The sequence below is a fragment of the Mustela nivalis genome (assembly GCF_964662115.1).
Source record: "Mustela nivalis genome assembly, chromosome: 2".
Lineage (NCBI taxonomy): Eukaryota > Metazoa > Chordata > Mammalia > Carnivora > Mustelidae > Mustela > Mustela nivalis.
Genome location: NC_139021.1, coordinates 78,080,536 through 78,087,915, shown reverse-complemented (window position 1 = coordinate 78,087,915; position 7,380 = coordinate 78,080,536). Strand labels below are relative to the sequence as shown.

General features: G+C 42.5%; 1 long non-coding RNA gene across 1 annotated transcript; it reads left to right on the top strand.

Annotated features, from left to right (window-relative positions):
• Positions 1-830: 830 nt before the first annotated feature.
• On the top strand, positions 831-5,247 carry LOC309859521. Its single transcript, XR_014308744.1, has 2 exons — positions 831-976; positions 2,327-5,247. It is a non-coding gene; the product is annotated as an uncharacterized lncRNA (long non-coding RNA).
• Positions 5,248-7,380: the final 2,133 nt, after the last annotated feature.

Here is a 7,380-nt window from a genome sequence, read left to right as displayed (position 1 = left end):
TTATTTTTTGTTTCTTCCTTCCAAGCTGCAAGACTGTGAGGTTCCAGATGCTCTGTGTAAAACAATGCCCCACAGGGGAAAGCCAGGGAGGGGAAGTGTGAGGTCCAACTTGAGGCCACCCTAAAAAGGGCTATAAACAGCAGCTGCTTCTATTGTGTCTGCCAAGTGCTGCCTATTAGTGTAGGCCTTCGAACTCCTTGTCTCTTTTTCTGAAGCCAGATGTGACCAACAGGAGTCTGTCAAGTCAGAGGTGGACCCCAGATGGTGGGAATCCGGCAAAGGAAGCAGAGGGGCAGGTGGAGGGGTTCAGGCTTGGGGGCAGGGAGAAGGCTGTCTGCCCTTTCATGGGGACTGAGTCTTCCCCGTCCCTAAGCCCAGCACTGTAGGTCTGGCAGCTGAGGCAAAGGAGGGTGGTGCGCAAGGCGACCTGACATGGTCTGAGCTTCCGTCTCAAACGTGGGCACATGGGGAGCACGGGACACACTTTGGGAGGACGGACGATGGTAGATGGTGAAGGAGTCCTCAGAGGAGCTGGTGTTAGGTAGCTTCCAGATGCGGGGGCTACCTAACAAACAAGAGAGCTCATGCACTGGGGCCATGCAGCCCTGGGTGATGAAACACGAGGACATGGGCAGGAAAAGACAGAGATATTTCACTCAGTCCCACTGGCAAAGGGGTTCGTCAGTTCCCCTGTTGATTGGGAATGAACATCAAGTTCAGAGACTCGTCACTTCTAGTTGATGGTGTGTGTTTACCATTTCTGAATCTGTCGGTTCAGTAGTCTTAACTGATGCCTTATTTCTCCCTCCTCCTTTCTTTTCCTAAGGTAGAGAATCTTTTGAGATACAAATCAAAAGAACTGTCTACAAGAAGGGGTTCCTTAGCCACGAGTCAGAAGCCTGGATGGGGAGATTAGGGAAGCATCCCTTAACCAGAGCTTAGTCCTGTCCCTCCACTTTAAAGGGAAGTGGACCAGGTAAATGAAACTGCTCGATCCCACACCCTGATATCACAACCTGAGCCCAAATCAAGAGTCACGTGCTCAACTGACTGGGCCACCCAGGAACACCAAACTCCCCCCCGGCCCATATATATATATATATTTTTAAGATTTATTTTATAGAGAGAAGGAGAGAGTGAGAGAGTGAGAATATTACATAGAAAATTCTCAACCTACACACTTGTGGACAGATTGTCCACTGATCATTTGTCAAGATCTTTTCAAAAATCAAAATCATGCATGCATGAGTTTAAAGGGTCAACCAATACTGTGATGTTTCAGGGAAGCAAAAGTCCCAAGCCCATTCTCTCGCTGTTCTACTTACCCAGAGGCATTCACTTGGAGTGAGGTTGACAGATTCCTTTTGTATTTACTTCTGTTTCTGTTTAATAGGATTATATTGCTAATTTTTAATTTCTTAGTTTCAGACATTTTAAGATTTAGCTTTCTTTCTTCTTCTTCCCTTGACATAGTGAATGTTTCTCATCCCCATTTCCCAGTGGAGTTCCTATTATAATTTTGATTAAATGAATACTGAGAGTATGTTATCTGAAGCTGAGCTATGTAGTGACAACGATTACTTTTGCTTTTCCAAATAACTTCTTGATCTCTGTACCTCAGCTGTCCAGTATACTCTCCCATAGCAACATGTGGCTACCGAGTACTTGAAATGAGACTAGTGTAACTAAAGAATTAATTTTTAAATATTATTTAATTTTACATCTGAATATAATAACTGATGGCTTTTGAAAAAATTTTAAGTATATTTGGAACACACTTGGTAGGTGAATAACCTTTTCAGCTACAAATTTAATGAAAACTAAATTCAGGTCAAAATCAAGTATTTCTGAGAAATTTTAGTGAGCAAACTGAGGTGGGCTGTAACTGCAAAATACACATTGGCTCTCAAAGGATTAGTATGAAAAAAGAATATAAAACATCTCATTAACAATTCTGTATTGATTTTATGGTAAAATACTATCTTAGATAAATTAGGTTAAATTTTATTTATTTATTTGTTTGTTTGTTTATTTCTGTAAACTCTACTCCCAACATGGGGCTCAAACTCACCAACCCGAGATCAAGAGCCACATGCTCTCCCGACTGAGCTAGACAAGCATTCTTCAGCTCTTTTTTTTTAAAACGTGACTAGTAATAAATGTAAAATTACATGAGGGGTTCACACTTTGTTGGTGCTGTTCTGGATTGTAGTTGTTTCGGGTCTCTCTTGCATTTGCATTACACTTAACCAGCCCCAATTTTCTACCAGTGTTCTAGATCTCTGAGGTGAGCATTCATATCAGACATTCTGTCTCTGTCTTTTAGGGGAGACTTTGCTGAAGTCCTCTGACCAGCGCTTGTCTGACCTGGCTGCTGTCATCCTGAGATCCGCCTTTGCTCAAGTTTCGGGAATTCCCTTTATTGTTCGATTGTGTGGAAGCCTGTTTCCTGGACTTCCTATTTTCTTCCTTCTTGATTCGTTCCTTTGTTTTATGAAGCACACTCCCCATAGTTTCCTAAAAAAAGTGTGTGGGAGATTAATTTTTCCTGTGTCTGAAAATGTCTTCATTCTGCACATGTTCGTAATTTGTCTGGATAGGTAAGTTCAGTGTGAAGACCATTTTTCAGAATTTGGAAGGCATTGCACCATTGTCTTTTACTGCTCTGTGTTGCTACTGAGAAGTTAGTTCTAAGTCATTCCATTACTTCTCATTTGTATGTGACCTTTCTCTTTCTGAGTCTCTGTCCCTCTCTCTCCTCCCTCCCCCTCCTTGCAGAATCTTCTTTTTCTAACTAATGTTATGAGGTTTCGTGATGATGTGACTTGGTGTGTGTCATACCCTTCAATTCTGGGAAGTTCCCTTGAATTACTTTATTGGCGATTTCCTCCACTTCATTTTCTCTGTTCCTTCTCTGTTCCTTCTTTTGGATGGAACAGATAATTATTGGTCTGTACTGGTCATCTAGTTTTCTTGTCTTTCCTTTATTATTTTTCATCTCTGACTTTTGCTTTCTTTTCCAAAAAGTTTCCCCAACTTTTCTTCCCACCTTTTGCTGAGTTATTCGCACATACGATCATATATTTAATTTCCAAAATCGCTCTTTTTGTTTTTGGACTACTTGTTCTTTTTAATAGCATCCTGTTTTTGTTTTATGGATTCAGTGTCTTCGCCTATATCTCCTTCTTTAAGGACAACAATGATTATTTTGCTTCTCCGTTTTCTCCTTCCCTCATAATCTGTTTCCTCTAAATCTCCTTTCTTTCGTGTGTTTCATATCAAAGTTGTTCTTACAGGTCTAGGAATCCTGGGTTGTTTGTATGTGTTTAGGGTAGGGGACTGAGAGGTGATTGGAGGCTGCCTGTGAGCAGAGTCCTAATGAAAAGGAGATTCTCTGTAGGGCTACTGTGGGGAGCTCTCAAGTGAGTTGCTTTAGGTCTTTCCCCTAGATCTGGTCAGAATTCCCAGAGGAGCTCTGCCTGTGTCTTGCCTTTTCCCATAATTCCAGGAACTGAGCTGGGGAAGATGGCTTGGGATTTCAACATTCACCAAACCCTCCTGCCTCTGTGAGGCACCCCAGTTTGCTGTGGGCCGCCTTTCCTGCTATCGATTCCTTTTTAACAAACCACCCTGAAACTTTGTGGCATGGAGCCGCCATTTTATTTTGCGTATAATATTGAGGCTCAGGAATTTGGTACCTTGGCTGGGTGGTGTATCTCTGATCACATGGCTTTAGCTGGGGCAGCTGGGATGGCTGGTCCACTTCCATGCTGTCTTCTCAGTCCCAAGGCATGGTCTCTCTAAATTTCTCTCTCTCTCTCTCTCTCTCTCTCTCTCCATGCTGTCTCACTTTCTGGGGTCTCTCTGCATGGCTTGGGTTTCTCACAGCTTGGTCATCTTAAGTGGTCATAACTTTTACATGGCTGCTGACTTCCAATAGGCAGGAAGCAAAAGCTGTCAGGCCAGCTCTGCCAGAGCCAACAATGTGTCTCTTCCAGAATATTCTTTTTTTTTTTTTTTAAGATTTTATTTATTTACTTGACACACACAGAGAGAAATCAAAAGTAGGGAGAGAGGCAGGCAGAGAGAGAGAGGGAAGTAGGCTCTCCACCGAGCAGAGAGCCCGATGTGGGACTCGATCCCGGGACCCCGAGATCATGACCTGAGCCGAAGGCAGCGGCTTAACCCACTGAGCCACCCAGGCGCCCCTCAATTGTTTCTTTTTTGTAGCTCTTCTCCATAATGTCTTTCCAACATGTTGAAAATCCAAATTAAAAATCCCCGCTTTTTGGAAGAAAAGTTTATATTGTAGGTTAAACATTTGCTCGGATTCTTCAGAGTAGTTTTCTTTCTTTTTTTGTGTACTAAATCTTTTCCTGTATTCTGGGATTTTTATTTTGTTTTGATTTGTTTTCTTTCGAAAGGAGATCTATATTTACCTGGCTTGGAAATTTGAGATGATTTTGTCAGCGGTTGTGTTGGTTCCTGTTCTGTTAGTCCCAGAGGGAAAATTTTGAGTTTTTGTGTCTTTGGTAATGGATGGGGGCCTTCCCCAAATCCCTCCAGGCCGTCTGGCAGTTCCGTGTGTGGGGCACTGGTGCAATTGCCAAACCACCCTAAATTCCACCCACCGACTGTCTCACAGTCCCGTTCTCTTGCAGTTCACATGTGAGAATTTCCCAGGTCTTTGGGGGAAATTTCACTCACTCATTCCCAACATGAGCTTTCTTTGTCAGGGCTTTCTTGTTAGTACTTTGACCCCTCTCTTGTCACCTCCACCAAGTCACGCCTACCTCCTCAAAATTTCTAGTGCATCAATACCTTTCTTCCTTATTTTACATGACTGTAAAAGACTTCTCTCCCTGCTTAGGAGGACTCTATGACTCTTTCATTGGGATTGGGGAAGAAAGGAGCATTAAACGTGTCAGCTCAGATTGACCAGTCTCATTGGTCAATTTTTCCTTGGTTCATGTCAACCAGGCTTACTTAGACAACAGGCTCCATAGATCTGCCTGGGTCTGAGAGAGTGACTCTTTTCTTTTCCCTGGCTCACAAGAGATGCAAACACGAGAGCAGTGATTCTCAATCCTGGCTGCATGTTGGGATCACGTGGGGGGCTTTGACAAAATGCTACACCAAAAGGTGCCAAAATTTGGACTCCAAATCTCTGAATGTTTCCTTAGCTCTATCCGTGGTCACAATTCCGATGATGAGCTCACAGATTTCGCCCTCATTAGATCTTATCCATAATTTCCTGCCTATTCTCCTAAAAGACCGCCTATGATGTAATCTCAGGATTAATGGGCAGGGGGAGGAGGTACTAAAGGAGTCTTATGATCTTTTCTATAAAGTTTGTGCAAAGACCTTATGTCTAACTAGGGACAAAAGACGTCTCTGTCATGAAGCACCATTAATCGATCTGCCTTCTTAAGTTGATTCAATAAGTAACGCCTTCATACATATAATTAATATATATTCAGTACTATAGATTTCTTGAGAACATGAGGATCTTGCTTCTTTCCCTTTCCCTTTATAGGGAGTTGAATTATGTATCTCTTTCAAAAGCCAGGTCCAAATCATAACCTTTATGAAGTGTTTTCTCTGTATCTGACCAATGCTCCAATTCTTCAACACCACAGCTGGTCGTCCAACAATTCAGTTACATTCTGACATGGATTACCCAGGGTTAGTGCAGACCGCACAGTTAACCTCAGTCCTGCAAGACTGCCCCACTTTGGATGCTGGTTCATGAGTCTCAGGCCCCCCAGACTTCTGACTGACCAGGTATAAATCGAAGGTATTCACTACCCCCTCCTCAGGTTTCATAATTTGCTAGAGTGGCTCATAGGATTCAAGAAAACAGGTTACCTACATTTATTGGTTTATTAGAAAGAATAAAATTCAGGAGTAGCCAGATGAAAGAGATGCACAGGGCAGTATGGAGCAGGGGCATGGAGGCTCCATGCTCTCTCTGGCCGTGAGATCATCCATCACCTTAATGCGTTCAGAACCCCAAACTCTGAATTTGCATTGTTTAAGGGTTTTTATAGAGCTCAAGCTCCACCTTCCTACCTTCCCCTTCACAGAGATTGGTGGGCGAAGCCATCCAACCCTCTAATTACTTGGTCTTCCTGCTGACCAGCCCTATCCTGAGGATATCAAGAGGCCCTAAGTTACCTCATTAGCATGAGCTCCAGGGTCATTGAAATCCCAAGGGTTTTAACAGCCCTGTGTCAGGAGCCCAGGACAAAGACCAAATATATTTTCATATTATACCACACTCATGGTACCTGTACATATGATTCTATTAGAAAATAGGTTTTTGCAGATGCAATTAAGTTAAAGGCCTTGAGGTGAGTTTATTTTAGATTTAGGAGAGGTTCTAAATCCAGTGACTGACATCCCTTTGAGAGGGTCAGAATGGAGGAGAGAGACACACACAGGGGAGAAGGCCATGTGAAGATGGATGCAGGATAGGAGTTATGCTACCCTGGGGGAAAGAAAATGCCTGAAGTCACCTGGCCCAAGGTTAGAAGAGGCAAGGAGAGATTCAGAGCTTTTGGAGGGAGCACCGACCTTGATTTTTGACCTCTAGTCTCCAGAACTGAGAGAAAATAAATTTTTGTTGTTTTGAACCACCAAGTTTGTGGTAATTTGTTATAGCAGCCCCAGGAAATGAATACACCCTTCCCCATACCCTCTTCTTTCTTCTCCTTCTTCCTCCTTTAGCTTAGTTATAATGTTTAAGAAATTATTCTTGCTCTCAAGAGAGGTCTATTTATGTGAGAGCAAAGTACACATAATGGCCAATTCGAGTGACCAAACAGGACCATAAGGTGGCTGAGTGTTAAGTGTAGAGTGCATGTAACAAGGACCGAGAGGTCGGGGACTCAACTGGCTTTCCCTCTTCATGCTCCAGAAGATGCCTCATATTTAGCAATATCACTTTGATCTCTCAACTCTGACCTTCTTGCTAGACTCTTTTAGGTCAAAGATTTTTCTAGATCATGCTTCCAGCAAATTTTATACTTGTCTGCCTCCGAAAGGGATTTTTAGAATATATATGATTTAAAGATGGCAGACAAAAAAAAAAAAAAAAAAAAAAATCACTGGGTTGTTTGATCTCTCATGAGAGACAGTCAAGATCCACATTGGTGAACTGTTTTTTCATGTTTGGGAACTTTGAATTAGTTGTTATTTTCTCTCTCTTATTTCTAAATTAAAATCAGTCACCACTGGATGACATCACAAAAAGATGGCAGAGTTGGAAGCTCTAGGATTCTGTCCCTTCACCAAAACAATGATTGCATTGGCGGTGTCAGCCCATTCGTGGACCAAAGCAGTTTCTGAAGGGATTTAAACAGATATGAACTACTTTTT